The sequence below is a fragment of the Ursus americanus genome, chromosome 12 (assembly GCF_024610735.1).
Source record: "Ursus americanus isolate L20-20 chromosome 12, mUrsAme1.1.p, whole genome shotgun sequence".
NCBI classification, from domain to species: domain Eukaryota; kingdom Metazoa; phylum Chordata; class Mammalia; order Carnivora; family Ursidae; genus Ursus; species Ursus americanus.
In genome coordinates this window covers 30,512,555-30,531,141 of record NC_142138.1, presented here as the reverse complement: position 1 = coordinate 30,531,141, position 18,587 = coordinate 30,512,555, and the positions used below count along the sequence as shown (strand labels likewise).

Genomic DNA, 18,587 nt, shown 5'->3' with positions numbered 1-18,587 from the left:
AGCGCCTGCCTTCGGCTCAGGGCGTGATCCCGGCGTTCCGGGATCGAGTCCCACATCAGGCTCCTCCGCTATGAGCCTGCTTCTTCCTCTCCCACTCCCCCTGCTTGTGTTCCCTCTCTCGCTGGCTGTCTCTCTCTCTGTCAAATAAATAAATAAAATCTTTAAAAAAAAAAAAAAGAAATGGAAATATAATCTTTGAAAAGTATGACTTTTTATGTGTTAGGTAACATTTCTCTTCAATTTCCTTTTTCATGTGATTTTTTTTCTTCTTTTCTAAAGGGAAATAAGTGTTAGGAGAGAACTGACATATATATCAGGAATTTAAAAAGTATATTTCCTGAACTACTATAAAATCTAAAGGGACCAGGTGATTAAAGTCCTTCATTTTTAAAGAATTCTCTGAGAAATCCCAGGAACTGGAGAAAATTTGTTTCTATTATTCCTTAAGTTTTGTTTAAGGGCATAGAATATACTGGGTTCTATAAAGAAACAAAATATTTGCCTCTAATATTATATACATTTTTGGGTGTGTTTTTAAAAGCAATACAGTTTATAATGTGAAAGATGCCAATAAAGCCATTGACCATGAACATCATGAGGTCATTTATTCATTTATTTCATAATTTATGTAAGAAGTGAAAGAAGAGTACCTACTATATGTGATTACACATGCTATTATGGCAAGCATGAACATGAATAACATATGTCTTCACCTTTAAGAAATTTATAATATATTAATAGAGACAGACATAATCAGAGAACTATAACATAGGTCATAAGGATTTATTAGTTGTGTACAAAATCTAATTTGTCTGATATGAGAATTGCTACCCCAGCTTTCTTGTGAGGTCCGTTGCCATGATAAATGGTTCTCCATCCCCTCACTTTCAATTTGAAGGTGTCTTTAGGTTCAAAATGAGTCTCCTGTAGACAGCATATGGATGGGTCCTGCTTTTTTATCCAATCTGAAATGTTATGCCTTTTGATGGGAGCATTCAGCCCATTCAGGTTGAGAGTAACTATTGAAAGGTATGAGTTTACTGCCATCATATTGCCTATAAAGCTCCTGTTTCTATAGATTGTCTTTGTTAATTTCTGTTCTATATCAAAAAGTAATGATGTATTATATGTTGGTTAATTGAACATAGAAAATATGGGTCAGAAGGTTCAAAATATTATGGGATTTCTAGTTCATGATGGCTTACTAAAGGTATATGTAAACCTGTCTTCCCTCTCAAATTACTACTGATATGACCTTATAACTATTAAAAAAGCCATGATAAGACAGGACAACCAGATATCCCAACAGCAGAGCAGTATACTGATAGGAATTTGGGAAGGCATAAATAAGAATAGATTGATAGGCACTTCTGTTCCATGTAGCTTAAAGTACTTTTTGGTAGACCAAGTCATCTGCTGAGAAGAACTATTTTTCAAAAGCAAAACAAACACAAAAATCCTCTGTTTAAAGATATACACAGCTGCGGAAATAATGAAATCTGGAGAGGCTAAAAGCATGGAAAGGGGAGACTCTTAGAAAGGTATAATAATGATCTTCAGCTGCACTTTCCCTGGAAGCCTGTGCTGATTCTTGAATGGGTAGACTAGGAAAATAGGTTTTGACTGGGCAGAGGGCCATTGTTGAGGATAGAGAAACCCACAAATATTTTGGAAGTTAGGTGAGATCGAGTTATGAAATTGGATACTTGAGGAGCTTCAAGAGAGAACTGATCCTCTCCCCTTCAAAATATGTGCCAAATTCTGAAGGTGTACCAAATAGGAGGCTTAAGAACTAAGCTACAAACTCTGAGAAGTAAAGTGGAAAATTCTGCATCTCCTGGTGCTGAGATGACAAAGAGCTGCTAGGGTAAATGGACCTATGAATACAGCAAGCTCTTAATTGGAAGCATGAAAACCTCTGGACTAGAGACAGGGAAAATGAGACATAGACTGAGTTTTAGTTTAATTTATTAAAAACCTGAATCCAGCCTAAAACTGGTCCCTTCGTAACTGATTTAAGATAGCCCCTCACTCTATCTACCTAGCAGAGGAAAGGATAATCCTTTTCTGGTGCAAGATCACATTATCTGGGGTTTCTTCCATATTTACATATTCAGTGTTTTTCATTTATTAAAAGTATTCCAGGCATGGTAAGGGACAGGGCCATGTGTCCAAAAACCAAGAGGAAAAAAATAGGCAACATAAGCAGATTCATACGTAATACAGACATTAGGTTTATAAGATAAAAACTATAAAAAACTGATTAATATGAACAAGGAAAGAAAAATGAAAGATGAAATGCTTGGCGTTTTTATTAGGTAATTAGAATCTGAGTCAGTCATGTTTACATTTTATATACATATAAACATTGCATTATTATATATAAACAATGTTCTCTCTCTCCATATATATATATGTGTTTGTATGTGTGTGTGTGTATATATATATAAACATATATATACATGTGTGTGTGTATATATATATATATATATGGTTCATTATAGGGATTTGCCCTTACACAACAGTTAAAAATTCACTGTTTGGTGGATGTCTTTGTATTTTGTACTGGAGCTTCATGTTTAAAATGTTAAGCATTTGGGGAAAAAAGATAGATATAAAGTTCAGAACAGTAAGAACAAACTAGAATCCAAAAGAATAAGTGGAACACGTGAAGATGGACTAAAACCCATACCAGTCCTTCACTGCCTCTAATTTTTATGGCAATTTTCATGCACAAGAAGTTCCTACTCTTCATCACACAGTTGAAAATACATCTGGCTGAGGATTCGGAGAAGTTGAAATAGGAAGAGAAGCTGAAGAGCTAGCTGCTGCCCAACATCAATGAGATGAGCCAACAGATCAGTGACAATGTGTGTGAGATGCAACAGCATCTGATGTTACTTCATGACCTTCCAGGTATAAATCAATATGACTACTGCTTTAATTCTTCCTTCCAAAACACACATACAATGTCTTTTGTGGACCACATGAACTTAAAACATATACGGAAGAACACTCTTGAAATGTAGTTTAGCCTAGCTTAATTGACATAATACAAAACCACCAAAAAAATCTATACAAAGAATTAGATGGGGATTCCAGAAATAAAAAGTGTTCTGTCTTAAAGTAAAATTGATGCATATAACACAATAATGGACAGAGTTGTGCACAAAATTAGTAAACATGAAGACAACTGAAAAGATCCAACTGGAAGCATAGAGAAATAAAAGAATGGGAAGGGAGCAAGAATAGCACAAAAAAGAAATAGTATAACATATATGTAATGGATACATCAGAAAGAGAAGAAAGAACTGGAAAGAAACAATATTTGAAGAGATAGTGGCAACAAAACAAAACAAAACAAAAAACCCCTCCAAACTAAAGAAAAACACTAATTCACAAGTTCAAAATACTCAGCAAACTACAAGCAGAATAAATATTTTAAAAAATGATTAAGGCACATCACAGACACATGGACTTTAAAAAAGACAAATAAAATAAAAGCAACCAGAGGGGGAAAAAGACACAATATTCAAAGGAACACCAATTAGAAAATTGGTGACTTCTCAAAAGAAATGATGTAAGCCAGAAAACAATCAAATAATACCTTAAAAGTGCTGAAAATAACTGTCAACTTAGCATTGTACACTCAGTGAAAATGTATCTCAAAAATAAAGGGGAAATAAAAACATTTCCAGAAAAACAAAAATTAAGACAATTCATTGTCAGTAGGATTGCACTAAAGGGGACATTAAAGAAAATTCTTTAAGCCAAAGGAATATGATCATAGAGGAAAATACAGAAATGAAGAAAGAAAAAGCAGCAGCAATAAAAAATATATATGTGGGCAAATCTAACTGAATTTAGATGGTACAAAGGTTCTATCATTATTATGGAAAAGGTAAAAATCATCAGGTAGATGGTAAAATCATCAAAGGTAAAAATCATTGTATTAGGCTATAATAAGTCATGGAAGAATATTTTGATTTCTTAATCATTAAAACATTTGTTTAAAAATGCAAAACTGAGAAGATAATAGATAGAAAAAACTGAATGACAAAAATCCAGGAGAAGGCAAAAAAACAAAGGAATAAGGTACAAAGGTTCTATCATTATTATGGAAAAGGTAAAAATCATCAGGTAGATGGTAAAATCATCAAAGGTAAAAATCATTGTATTAGGCTATAATAAGTCATGGAAGAATATTTTGATTTCTTAATCATTAAAGCATTTGTTTAAAAATGCAAAACTGAGAAGATAATAGATAGAAAAAACTGAATGACAAAAATCCAGGAGAAGGCAAAAAAACAAAGGAATAAAAAAAACAAAAGCAAATGGGCCAAATAGTAAACATATAATAAAATGATGAATATAAACCCAAATATACAAGTAAGTACATTAAGTATAAATGGACAAAATAGTCCAAGTAAAAGATTAATATTTTCAGACTAGGTTTAAAAAAGTTATATGTGCTTACAACAGCAATGAGGTGCCACGTATCATGTAAATATTAATCAAAGAAACTAGCTTATCTATACTGATATAAGCCAAAATAACCTTAAGGAAAAAGGGTTACTAGAGATAAACAAGGCCATATCATAATAAGGTGTTAATCTACCATGAAGACATAACTCTGAATGCATCCAATATAAAAAAAAAATTGGCAAATTTCTGCTATAAGTCATGCACATAAAAAAAGCCTCAAAAATCAGTGATTTTTTCCAGAAGAAACCCAACTAACCACAAATGAGAAGTAGTAATGAAGGCTGGAAGTAGTAGACGATGGGTAGTTGGTCAGGTAATTTTTATCAGTGTGTGTGTGTGTGTGTGTGTGTGTGTGTGTGTGTGTGTGTGTCTATTATGCCAATCCTCTGCTCTTGGAGCAGCCAATTTCAATATTTGTTTCTAGGATTAAGCTGTACATATAGCTTTATAAAGTGGGAATTTCAGAAGTACCTCTAGTAACTTATGGTCTTCTGTGCCAAGACAAGAGGCTATGAACTATCTTTAATGAAAAGCCCATCTAGTTATGGGTCTCTATTCCCTTATCCAGTGCCTGGAAATAAGGCTTCTTTTATTAGAGCCTATATTTGCCACTAGGTCAATAGGAATTCTCATTTGTGCTAAGTAAATAAGATGTCACTATCAATACTTTTCAATCAAGATCCTCAGATACAAATATGAGCAAACATGCATGAAACACTAAACATTTGAGGGAAACTGCAGCATGAAAAAAGAGTCACTGAGTCAACGAACAAAAGTAATCACTAAGGAAACAAGTAAACAGAAGAAACAAGAAAAAAAGTACATATATATATATATATATATATATATATATATACACACACACATTTTTAAAAATCTCATGAATGTTTTAAAAATATATTATCTATGATAAAAGCAACTGGCTTCTATGAAAAATAAATGAGCAGAATTCTTGGAAATTAAAAACAGAATTACCATAAACTTAATAAATCAGAATAGTTGAAAATTGAATAACGAACTTAAAGATCAAAATGAGGGATTCTCCTACAAAACAGCACAAATGACAAACGGTTGAAGGGTACGGAAAAACAGATGACTCGTTAGTTTATACAGAACAATAAAATGTTCAAGAATCTCAAAGAAATCTTTGAAATTGAACCATAATTAATTGGGATCTGTCTCAGCAGATATCAAATAAAAAAAAGATGAAAGGACTTAGAAAAAAACAAGGAAAAGACTAATTTTATTACATAAACATTTTAAACTTCTATATTGAAAAGGCTATGATGAGCAAAATTAAAAGATAACTAGGAGGAGATACCTATAACATGTATAATAAACAATTGTTAACTATTCATTTTACACAGAGTACTTCCGAAAAAATTATAAAGACGAATAAGCCAATAGAGGTCTGAACAAAGGACCATTCACAAGAAAAGAGATACATGTGGCTGAGAAACTTATGCAAAATTCATCAGTCTCACGAGTATGAGAATAAAAATTAAAATAAGAAGATGGTATATTTTGCCCATTCTATTATGAATTCGAAAAAGATTGCTGGTATTTTTGAAAATGTGGTGAAAAGAGCAACCTCAGATACTATGCAGTCACAGCTCTTTTGGAAGCAATCTCTCCGTGCGTAGCTATCAAACTATAAAATGCACATACTCCCTGACCTAGCAACCTCATTTCTAGGAATCTCTCCTAACAAAAGTTTCACATATTCAGTAATAGAAAAAAAGAGGCTTTTGAAAACTGCCAGTTATTGAAACCCAACTCAGATAGTTTAAGCAACAAACAAAATCAAAAAAGAAAAACTATAAGTCCATTAAAGCAAACAGTAAGAGTAAGAATAAAGTACATATATGTACATATGTGTATATACATATTTGTATGTGTATGTATGTGTGTATATCAATATACAGATATTTCCAAAACATATTGTTAGATACCATTTAAATAACAACTCAAGTGGCAGAATAATGTTTACAGCATAATTCCACAAGAAGCAGCAGCAGCAGAAAGAACCAACACTAGGAAAGTCAGGGAGTGTGCCTGTGTATGTATGTGCACCTCTTACTAGAGGTTACCTATGGGAAGTAGTGTGGGTTTAAATTCTATTTTCCATATTATTCAACTTCTCCCCTACAAAAATCACAATATTCAACTGTGAGGTTTCCATGTAAAAACAATCATTTAAAGAAAAAGAAATGATGTTATATTAGCACAGAGGAAAGAAGAGACTAACACCAGGAAATCATTACAAATTGGGAGCCTAAGGCACGGTCTCTGCCCTTTAGGAGGTTAAGGGAGATAAACAGCACTCAGGCCGCCATGACACACAGTACGTAGGTCTGTAGGAGAAGTAAAAACAAATTGTAGGAGAAGTCAGGAGAGAGCTATTACTTCAAATATGTTATCTAATAATTCATTTTGTTCCACCACTTAATGTAGAGAGGAAAATTCAATTCAATTGAAATCATTTATTCATATCCCTAAACTGAATGGCATATTGATTTTGATATTCATTTTCACTACATTCAAGAGGCCTTCGATGTGGAGCCCTTTCCATTTTTAAGTGTCCTCGAATCACCCACAATTGTACTTCCACTCTCTGAATGTCAAAAAGGCACAGCCACACTAAGGGGAGGTGGCTTCCTGCTCAGTTTAGTGGAATTTAAAAATGCTAGCCAAATGACATTTATGTGCCAAGTACTGGCCAAGGACTGAAGAGGGGAAGATGAGAATTCTCTGTCCTTGCTCTAAAGAACCTTCAAATCTTCTGGGGAGAGCAGAGCTGTGTTCATGGCACACGGGAGACAAGAGCGGGGCGCTGTACACAGGTGGGGATGGTGGGGACTGGCAAAGAAGTCCTGAGGAGGAGCAGGCATTTAAGGTGAGCCTTGAACAACAGCAGGATTTGCGTGGGGGAAGGAGGTATGGAGGTAGGTCCGTGATGTTGAAACAGCACAACTGCCTGTGGTGGATGGAATCCACTCTTTCTGGATCGCCAACGGTAAGAGGGAATAGGGAAAGAGAGGGCGGAGGTGAGGTCAAAGGGGTGGACCGAGGTCAGACTCTATAAAGCTTTGAATGGAGAGTTAAGGAATGTGTTTTTTTTCTGGGCAGGATTTGAAGGGTTTGAAGTTGCAGGGTTACATTTATTTTATAAATGGATCATTCTGTGTGGGATAATAGAAGAGGGCAAAGACATCAGTTAGGAGAAAGACCCTATGTCCTGAACTAGAGTGGTAGCAGTAGGTAGGGGAAGTGGAGATCTGTTTCAGAAACTCCATCTGGGAAGTCTACTTACCAGACTTGAGTTATGAGGATTAAATGAGTTCATATACACAGAGGCTTTAGACCAGTGAATGACATAAGTCAACACCACACTATGATTTGGTATTATTATTGTTGGATCCACCAGGTTCTCGGTACTCCTTCACACTTTCTGCTCCCACTTCTTGGACCATCCTTTCTTCAGTTCCCCTCTCTCTGGTCCCATGGCTCACTCTACTGTTCCTATCATGACATATTCTGAGATCATATTTGCTCGCCCTGGCAGCAGGCTGCTAGACTGTAGGGTCTGGGTCTCATTAGTGTTAGCTTCCCTAGCACCCAGCATACTACCCTGCACAAGGTCCTCAAGGTATTTTTGGTGAAGGGTAGGAACCAAAACACACAACACCTTACACAGACTGTTTTTAGTTCAAGATCATACCTCCAAATGTAAATAAATTAAATTTAGTATGAACACCCATTCTAAAGTTCCTGTCCAGAGCACCTAGCATACTGTGGGTTAAATCATGTTCTACATATTTATCCTGTGATTCTTACACTAACATGGGAAAATCTATGCCATCCAAGCCTATGATTTCATCAGCTGTCCGTCATGTTTTTAACAGTGCTCTGGAGAGTCAGGCTTCACTCTCACAAAAGAAAAACACTCTCCTTGTAATAGGTAGAATAATGGCCTTAAAGATGTGTACATCCTAAGCCCTGGACACCTGTGAATATGTTACCTTACATGGCAAAAGGGACTTTGCAATTGTAATTAAATTAAGGATTTTAAGATGGAGAGATTATCCTGGATTATTCAGTCCCAATGCAATTACAAGATCTTTATAAAAGAAAAAAAGGGAGACAAGAGAGTTAGGAGTTGACTTGTAACTCCAGAGCTGCAAGAAAATAAATTTGTGTTGTTTTAAGCCACTAAGTCTGTGGTAACTTGTTACATCAGCAATGGGAAACTAATACATTCCCTTAACTCAAATCTCATCGGTACAAACAATTTCCAGTTTATTTGTTCCCTTTCATGTAGTTCCAATATCTCAAGGACTACTCTTACATTTTAAAGTGTCAGAGTGAGCATGGATCCTCATTTTTTAATGATTCTAACCAAGATATTACTGTAGTACCATCCCAAACAATCCCAATAAGTTTCCATCTATTCTTAATATAAAAGTCACTTTAACCCAAGCCAGTTCTCTGAATTCCTGCAATATTTTTGGAATTATTCTTTGAGTGCATATTGGATAGCAACTACTCTCATTGCTCCCCACCTCTTTTCTTCATCTTCTGTTTTGTGCTTACTCTTTTGTTTGCCTGTTCTTTCCCCCCCCTCCCAGGCTGTACTCAGTGATGAAAGATACTTTCTTAGGCCACCAGCATTCAAATAATTTCATGCTATATCAACAACTGAAGAATAACTCTGTTGGTCTTTCCAGAATAAATAATAACATTCCCATTTCTTAATGAGCTTAAAAATGATAAGCTGTTCAATTCTTAGACTCTTACATTAGAAGGAGCTCAGACCTAGAAAATTCTTTCTTACTTGGTAAAGTATTTATTCTTAATGTACATTGTCCTTATGAAGCTGATGCTCCATGCTCACCATCTGGCTTATCCTGCCAATTTCAGTACATTTTTATAAGACTCAAACACTTTCTTACTGGTTCTTAAATGGGATGTCTCAGACATCATCTGAAAATTTTCAACTTTTCGTTAATGTAAAAATGATACCGTATTCCAAAATCTAAAAAATTTTAGAGCACACAATGAGAAGAACGAAAGGACACCAGGGGATATTGCTACCTGATGTTGTCCTAGAAATCTGGGGTCCAGCTCAGCCCCTGGCTGGTGCCTGCTATGGAGCACTTTTCCTTCCCTCACTCTCCTTTCTAGAGACCCTTCTGGATGTGTTTCTCAGCAGCACATGCTTTGGCGGGAGACTTTCTGGATGTCATGTTTCAGCAATACTAGGACCCAAGGGCAAACTTCAAACATGATGCAGCCTTCCTAGGTCTTTCTGCAGAGAGTCTAGGGGCTGTTTTGTTCACAGATACTAGTGTTGAAAGCATTCTGCCATTACATCTCCATTGCACTGGGCCAAATCTCCTTAAGGCAAGTTTGCTAGTCAAGATAAAGAAGGGAAAGGAGTTAATAAGCACATGAGAAGATCTCAACATCATTAGCCTTGAGGAAAATCCAAATCAAAACCACAATGAGATACCACTCCATACCCACCAGGACGGCTATACTAAAAATAACAGATCATAGCAAGTATTGGTAAGGATGTGGAAAAATTGGAACCTTCATATACTGTTGGCTGGAAAGTAAAATTGATGTAGCTGCTTGATAAATGGTCCTAAGGCTTCCTCAAAAGTTTATACATCGAGTTCCTATATGACCCAGATATTCCACTCTTAGGTACGTACCCAAGAGAAATGAAAACTCATGTCGACACAAAAATTTGTATGTGAATGTTCACAGCAGCACTATTCATGATACCCAAAAAGTAGAAATGACCCAAATGTTTACTGACTGATGAATGGATAAGTAAAATGTGATATATCCACATACTCAGCCACAAAGAGGAATGAAATGCTGACACTTACTGAAACATGGATGAACCTTGAGAACATTATGCTAAGTAAAAGAAGCCAGTCACAAAGAACCACAAATTGTATGATTCCACTCTTACGGAATATCCCAAATAAGTAAATCCATAGAGACAGAAGGTGGATCAGTGCTTTCCCAGGACTAGCGGGGGCTAGGGGACTGACGGGTGGCAGCTAAGATGTGTGGGGCTTCATTTTGGGATGACGAAAATGTGCTAAAATTAATTATGGTGCTGGTTGTACAACTCTGAATACACTAAAGCCACTGACCTGTACACTTGAAGTGAGCAAATTATCTGGCATGTGAATTGTATCTTAATAAAGCTGATGAATAAACAAAAAGAATTGGAATGAATGACTTTTTTCCACCAAGTTATTTCCTGAGCTGTGTCACACAGTGGGGAACCCCCATATTCTCTCCTCCAGCCACCTGTCCCTCCAGCCCCACCTCCTATTTACTTAGAACTGACAGGATCAAAACCAGCAGCTGTCCCTGAAGGACACCGCCCTGGACTGCCTAGAATTTTAGGTTTTGTTTTGTTTGTCAAATAATGAATAGCAAAGGCATTTACTTAATCCTGCTTGCATCCTCCTGAAAAATCCTGCCGGGGCCCAACAGCATGTCATTTTTCATTATTTCCAAAGGAATGTTCACCTTAAATATTTATTTCTGTTCTCTTCCATGCATGCTCCAAGGCTCTACTCTCCTACATCAGCATTTGTGTACATTTACTTCTCCTGACTTGTAGTCATTTCTCCAGGATCTGCCCTCCCCAGAGAGATGACAGCTAATTGCCTTTATGACACAATCTGACTGCTGTCCCCTAATCCAAACCTCCTTAGCCAAATTGTCTAAAGACTCCACTTTTTCACCAGCTAAGCCACCTGCCTTGGACCTAAAATCCCCATGATTAGTCTCTCTTTTGGAATAAGGCACTGAAGTCCTCCTTGAACTATAAATGTTCCTTGGAAAGAAAAGCGTATTAGTGTAATCCCACATATGTCCCCCAATGTCGAGTCAAACACCAGAGTTGCTCAATAATGTTCTTAAAGAATGAGCAGGAGGGGTGGGGAGGGGCAGAAGGACAAGCAGCTTCACTGCTGAGCAGAGAGCCCAATATGGGGCTCGATCCCAAGACCCCGAGATCATGACCTGAGCTGAAGTCAGATGGTTAACTGACTGGGCCACCCAGGCGCCCCTCGTTCTTTATTCCATCTTAACGCAATGTTCCTCGACTACTGTTGAACTTCCGTCGCATTTCAATGGTAGAAGTAGCTGTCCTCTCCCCCCTGGGTATACATCAGCTAATAAAGATTTGCAAGAGCCCCAAGATTCAACAGGGTACAGGGTACTACCTCATGTAAGCAGATGACCACCTTGCTCTCACGGCTCCGTTTCAAAGCTCAGCAATACTCTGGAGTTTATTAGCATATGATATGTCAAATAAAACCCATGTTTCATACACAGCACATTATTAAATAATGATTATGTCTCAAGGTAGGAGCTGAACATATTTCATTTTTCCCTCTGCTGTTAAATAAGGAGGTTGCCCCCAGCGGCTATTGACAAGTACAAACGGTCAAATCAACACTGTGCCTGGCACTGAAATTAATTTGCGCGGCTTCCTCCCCTGCACAGGCTGTGCCCCATGTCCATTTCAAAATTATTTCTGACTGTTAAGACTAGCAAAGGTGGAAGATTCATGACAGCGAAGCCTAAGGCCCTCCATTCTGAACTCTCTTTTCAGCGCTTTTAACATACAATACTGTATTCCAAGCAATGCACAGCCAGGGGGATTAGCTCGGCTTCTCCAGGGATGTGGGGGTGATCCTACATCTAAATTTATGGAAGTCCTTGCCTCTTTGGAAATAAGATTCTCAAATTAGACGGACTGAGCCTCGCCGATTTGGGGCCCCATGTAGCTTTCACTTGCATCTATTAATACAGTGAAAAACAGCCACTCCCCGTGATGTCAATAATTGATGAGCTGGACAAGCTCTGTTATTCCATGTCTAACTGTTATCCGACCTACTACCCTCAGTTTTTCAGTGAAGTTTCAGCTGTCCATTTCTTGACTAAGGATGCTCCTTAGCACATCACTATTGAAAATGACGCTTCTACTAGGTACCAGAAATTATTCAGCCACGTTTTGGGATAGAAAATTGTTTTCTGTTTAGTACGACTGTGCTATGAAGACACACACTTCCTCACTGGCCATGTTGAGTTTCCTCTGAGGATTACAGGATGGGAGGGAAGGATGAGAGGCTTCTAAGCCCTCTGTTCTTGAAGAAGGGCCACTAATAAAGTAAGCTAGAAAAGAACGGCAGTCGGTGTGATCCTATTAAAAATCCACATCAGAATATCTCTCTATAGTCTAAGTCTTTTTAAAACCACTGAACACCTGTATCAATACTAATAGGTAGTATCACTTAATACTTTAGAGAAGTTCAAATAGCAAATAATATAACTCCAGGAATAGTAAAATTTCAGTGTAACATAATCTGCTATGCTACTGGACCACAAATTATGTTACATTCTTTCCAATCTAAGACTCTAGACACTGAAAGGCCAAAATACCCTCTATCATATGCATCTAAATGTTCTTTGAGCATCCATTATTGTGTTCTCTATGCTCTGCGAATGTTTCATCTGCATTTATATTTCTTTCTTTTTTCTTGATAAGATCAGAATCTTTTTTATGACCTATTGCATTTACATTTCGGTACGCTTTTAAATATAGCTTACTTTCATGTAGTTATGAATGCATAACTATTCATACTAAATATGGTGAAGCCATATTGCATATTCATTCATTACTTGAGATATTTATTCAATACTGTAGCAGGCTGAATTGTGGCCCCCTAAAATATGCCCACCTGGAACCTCAGAATGTGACCTTATATGAAATAAGGGTCTTTATAGATGTAATTAAGGTACCACTGGATGGCTTTACCCTCGAAAAATCCTGCTTTGTGATACTGTTTGGTGGGCCAGTGATTCTTTTTACCTACCCTTCTTGAATTCTTTCGTTGGTTTTATTTTAGTGTATAGAGCTTAAAGCATACTTAGCTTTTACGTTATGTGTAATCAGATTTACAATTATAATTTAAACTATATCTATACTGAGACACTGATTCAAATGTTTTAGTTGTATGTGTGTATTTTCCACATATCCCTATACATTCAGTCACACATATTAAGAATATTACGATATTATTTACTTACCCTATTTTTCATATATTAACTTTTGTTCTTCTTATGTTATGGTGGGAAGAACACAAGTTTGTCATACAACAACCTAGACTTGGAGATCCTGTGGTCTTAGGCAGGTTATCTAATCACCCCTCTCTGCAGTTTCTTCTGCCCAGTGATGTTATGGGCTAAACTGTGCCCTCCTAAAATTCATAGTGAAGGGGCGCCTGGGTGGCTCAGTGGGTTAGGTGTCTGCCTTCTGCTCAGGTCATGATCCCTGGGTTGGGCTCTGCTCAGCCGGGAGTCTGCTTCTCCCTCTCCCTCCGACCCTCGCCCTGCTCATGGTCTCTCTCACTGTCTCTCTCAATTAAATAAATAAAACCCTTTAAAAAATTTAAAAATAAAATTAATATAGTGAAATCCTAACCTCTAATCCCTTAGAGTGTGACCTTACTTAGAGACAGAGTCTTCATAGGGGTAATCAAATTAGAATGAGGTCATTAGGGTGGGCTCTGATATAATACAACTGGTGTCTTTATAAAACAGAGAAATTTGGACACAGAGAGATGCATACAAGAAGGAGGATGTGAAGACACAGGGGAAAGACAGCCATGTACCAGCCAAGGAGAGAGGGCCCACAGCCCTCAGAAGGAAATAAGCCCGCCAACACCTGGATCTCTGACTTACAGCCTCCAGAGCTGCGAGACAATACATTTCTGTTGCGTAAGTTGCCTACTTTGTGGTACTTTGCTGTGGCAGTCTTAGCAAACGAATACAAATGGCAATAATAACACTTAAGCTCGGGGGCACCTGGGTGGCTCAGTTGGTTAAGCATCTGACTTCGGCTCAGGTCATGATCCTAGAGTCCTGGGATGGAGCCCAGCATCAGGCTCCCTGCTCAGCAGGGAGTCTGATTGTCCCTCTCCCTCTGCTCCTCCCCCTGCTCGTGCTCTCTCTCCCTCTCTCTCAAATAAATAAAACCTTAAAAAAAAAAAACCTTAACCTCAAACAGTTACTTTGAGAGAATTAAAGAATGTGGCAGACATTGTTGGTCATTTCCCTGAAGACCATCACCTTTTCCTATTTGCTAGCAGAGCTCTGATTTTCCCTTAGGTATCAGGAAGAGATCCCTTGCTCTCAAAAATGTGGAGGCAGTCCCTGGGATAGGGTGAGCACGTGGCACAGCTACGGCCAATGAGATGTGACGGGAGACTGCTGGGGGTTCTGAGCAAGATTCTTTCCCTAATCAGAGAGCCACAGGTGGAGAAACATTGCCCTGTGTCCCCCTTTGGTTCAAGGTTTGGAAGTGGGTTGTGAGAGAATGCGATTCTTGACCCTGCCACAGCTGGCTCAGATTGTGGGAACCTCAAGGAAGCAAAAGCATCATGGAGATGCTGAACAGATCAGAAGCTCTGATTTCGTTGATTGGCTGAATCAATTCTAGTGACTGCTGATACCCAGACTGCTTGTTATATGAGAAAAAGAAACTAGTATTGTTTAGGCACTCTTAGCCAGGGTTTCCCATACGGAACCGAAGCAATAAGGTTCCCATTTCATAGCATGCACTCATTAAACACTGATTCCTTTTTCTTTTTGCTCTCATGTTGAAGCTTCTGTAACTTTGTTCCTCTGTCTTCCTTTGGAGGCTTACTTGTTCAGGCTGTCTTGATATCCCACTTCTCTATCTTTGGTTTCATTAATTTGAAAAAACTGCATTTAGCTTGTTCATCAAGCATGTTTTGTTCTTTTCATTTCCTTTACTCATCTCATAAAATTTGCTTCCTCCAGTCAATTTTCCCCAAACTGACCTCCTTTCCTGCTGTTTCAGCACCAGAAAAAACTCAAAATGATTTTTGTGTGACTTGGAGTTTAATCTCCTGGGATAAGGACCTTGCCTTTTGAATCATTTGCCTTGGAGAGCATCGTGTATGTGTTTGGGGATTTGCAAGTTACACATAGAGAATGACCAGGGCTTTGGTGAGTGCCCACAGTGCAGAATGGACAGGAAACGGGCAGAGTCATTGAACAGGCTCTGGCCTTTCCCACCAGGAGGTCAGTGGTTTAATTTGGCTCAAGGTAATAGCAAGCAAAACTCCAAATAAGAAACAGCTTGAAGGAGGAGGCAGAGGGGAGAGCGGAAATGGAAAGGAATGCATTTTAAATTAATTTTCATTTAACATGTTACTGCCAACACTAGAACAACAGTAAAAGAGAAAAATATGTGTCCTCCTCCTTCTACTAGGGACCTCCTTTTTAAAAAAATTTTTCCTTAAGAATTTTTATTGACGATTTTATTGTATTAGTGAACAGACTCTGGATAACTGAATCATAGGAAAAAAATCTAAATGAAACACGTACACTGTCTTTTAGGTCTTATTTTCTTTACTAGACATACCAAATATACACAACCTATTTCTTTGGGCCCAGAGTAGAAGAAGGATTTAACTATGCACTAATTCTCTATGTAACACAAGCATTTTGTGTGAAATAAAAATTAGTAACAAAGTAGAATTTCAATTTCAGTCAGAAATTCAGCAAATTACGCCACAGGGAACGTTATTTGCACAATTTTTCTCTCAGATGTTTTTCTCTCAGATATACCTAGGAGTAATGACTATTATTACAGAAGAGGTTTATGAGTGGTCATATATGATTACATATATGTTCACTGGTGTCACCTTTTCATTTGTAAAACTGGGTTTACTGTAGATATGATCCTGCAACCACTCTTTTACTTCAAAACGTGTCTTGGATATTTTTCCACATCTTTATGACTATATATTCCATAAATGCTTGAGTAAAAGGTGCAGTTATTTTCCCCAAATTATCCTTCAGGAAAAAAGGATCATTATCTTTGGGTTCTTGCAAAGTCTCTCAAATTATGGGAGGCTTTCCTCATTGCTTAATTTGAACAGAAGATTGTTGTTTGGAAAAGATGCGTTAGCCTGAAACAAACTCACTCAACAGTCCTTCCAGATGCTCGTGACATTATCTGTTGGAATCGATTTAAAGGGGGCAAAGAAATTTATCACAGATTAGTCTTCATTCCTGGGGGTAAGAACTCAAAATTACAAGCTCAAGATTCTAAATAGGCGGTTCAGAGATCATTTAATAAGCAACAGAATAAGCAGTTGTGTTGTGAAAACCTACATATACCCCCTACAGGATGAGTGATACAAAACAATTTTCCTCACATTCTATGACTGGGACTTATGGTTTGGGATAAGATTTCTAGTGGAACATCATCTGTGGGCCAACAAATGCTGCTTCTCAAGTAACAGATGGAAATAAGTCAAATGTACACTGAAAAAATACGTGTTAGATGACTCAGGAAAGAGCTCCAGTGTGTTAAACGTGTGAAACATCTCAATAATAACGATTCAAGAAATGCAGAAAGTGGAAATATTTCTGAAGTAATATGTTATTCGATATGTGATCTTCAATGTGAATCTGTAAATAGATTAATCAATATAAGTAGATACTTAATAATAATTTCATTTGTAATTCTACAAGCGTGTACGTTTAAGTTGGCCAGTCTTTAAAATCTAAAATCTTCACATTGGAGAAGACAGACTGCTTTGTATTCTAGAAGATTTCTTGAAAGTGTAATGGAAGATCTAATGTTGAGGGCTGCCTACTATTCCATAACAGAGAGGCACCATGGTTTACTTTGCTACTACTGACAGCCATGTTTTATGTTGTACAACTACAAACAATGTTGCCTCATATTAATTATTTCTTCAGACATATCTTCAAGCACTCTTGCAAGTATGTCTACGGAATAAATTCCTCCAAGTGTAATTTCTGGGTGAATTTATATTATAGTCAAATAGAATTTTCTATTCCTTCTTTATTTTCTCTCTTATTTGCCAAGAGGGAGTTTCTCTTAGGGTAGTGCACTTGAGTTGCACTATTAGTGATAGTCAAAATAAGCAAGGGAGATGTTATATTACCTTATATATTTTCACTCTGAAGTCTATAAGGCCCCTTGCCCTCCGCTAAAGCCCAGGACACAACAGGACCCCACTAGGGGAGGATCCAATAGAATTGAGAACCTGAAGGCTGCAAATGTGGGGGAAGACTGAAAGATAAAAAGGGCAGCTAGGAAGGGAAGGAAAGAGGAGGTTAGAGAGGTGAGAGAGGTCATAGCGAAGGAGCTCAGAGCAGAGGTTTCCCGATATTCTTCTAAACTGGACCTTGTAGTCTGGTAAGTGACCCAATGGGTAGATCAAAAACATCCTCTGGGGTCTGTGTATACTTTGTTTCTGGTAATGGGATTCTACTTTCACACCCTACCAGATATTATGAGCATTACTAAGAGGTTAATAAATATTGCCAAATTGCCCTCCGGAAAAGCTGTTTCAAATTATACTCCCACCAAGAGCTTTCCCCCATATCCTGCACCAATGTTTCATATCATCCAACTTTTAAATTGTTGTCAGTCAAAAATGATATCTCAGTGATATTTCTTTAATTACATATAAATTTAACATCTTTTCATGGTCATTGACCAATTACTTATCTTCCTTGCCTGTTTTCGTTATTGTTGGTTATTGTTTTCTTATTGATATGTAAGAGTTTGCTGTATATTAAAGAAAATAACATTTTGTCAAGTAGGGCAAATTACTCCTCCATTTGTTATTTATCTTTTGTGTTGTTTGATTAATTAATTAATATTGCCATACGGAAGATTTGTATTTTTATGTAATCAAATTTATTGATTGGTTTTCTTTTGTCTTCTGTTGTGCAGTGTTGTTATTTTTAAGTCCAGTTGGTTAATGTGTCAGAACAGAGAAAAGCAGTCAGAGCCTCAGTCTAGCCACTTACCAGCCAAGTGACCTTGACAAGTCACTTCAGTAAGTTTCCTCCTCTACAGAGACGAGGCTTAAACTTCTGGCTTCCTCAGTTTTTCTGTGCTGTCTTGATAATTGAATGAGGCTAGGTTTATCAAAGGCTCTTGACCCTACCTCGTCTACATGAATGGTAAAGTAGTTTGTATCTGCAAATGT

At 37.5% G+C, this 18,587-nt stretch overlaps 1 protein-coding gene across 11 annotated transcripts in view; it reads right to left on the bottom strand.

The window, feature by feature from the left end:
* Positions 1–18,587, bottom strand: part of ST6GALNAC3 (ST6 N-acetylgalactosaminide alpha-2,6-sialyltransferase 3) — a 514,884-nt gene that overhangs the window by 114,897 nt on the left and 381,400 nt on the right. The window contains exon 4 of one of the 11 annotated variants that reach the window (XM_045801993.2): positions 161–18,587. This exon is cut by the window's right edge and continues 64,468 nt beyond it. The exons of the other annotated variants lie outside the window; for them this stretch is intronic. The gene's annotated coding sequence lies outside the window, so the exon portion shown is untranslated. Of the gene's footprint in view, positions 1–160 lie in introns of those variants that run through there. 11 annotated transcript variants of the gene reach the window in all.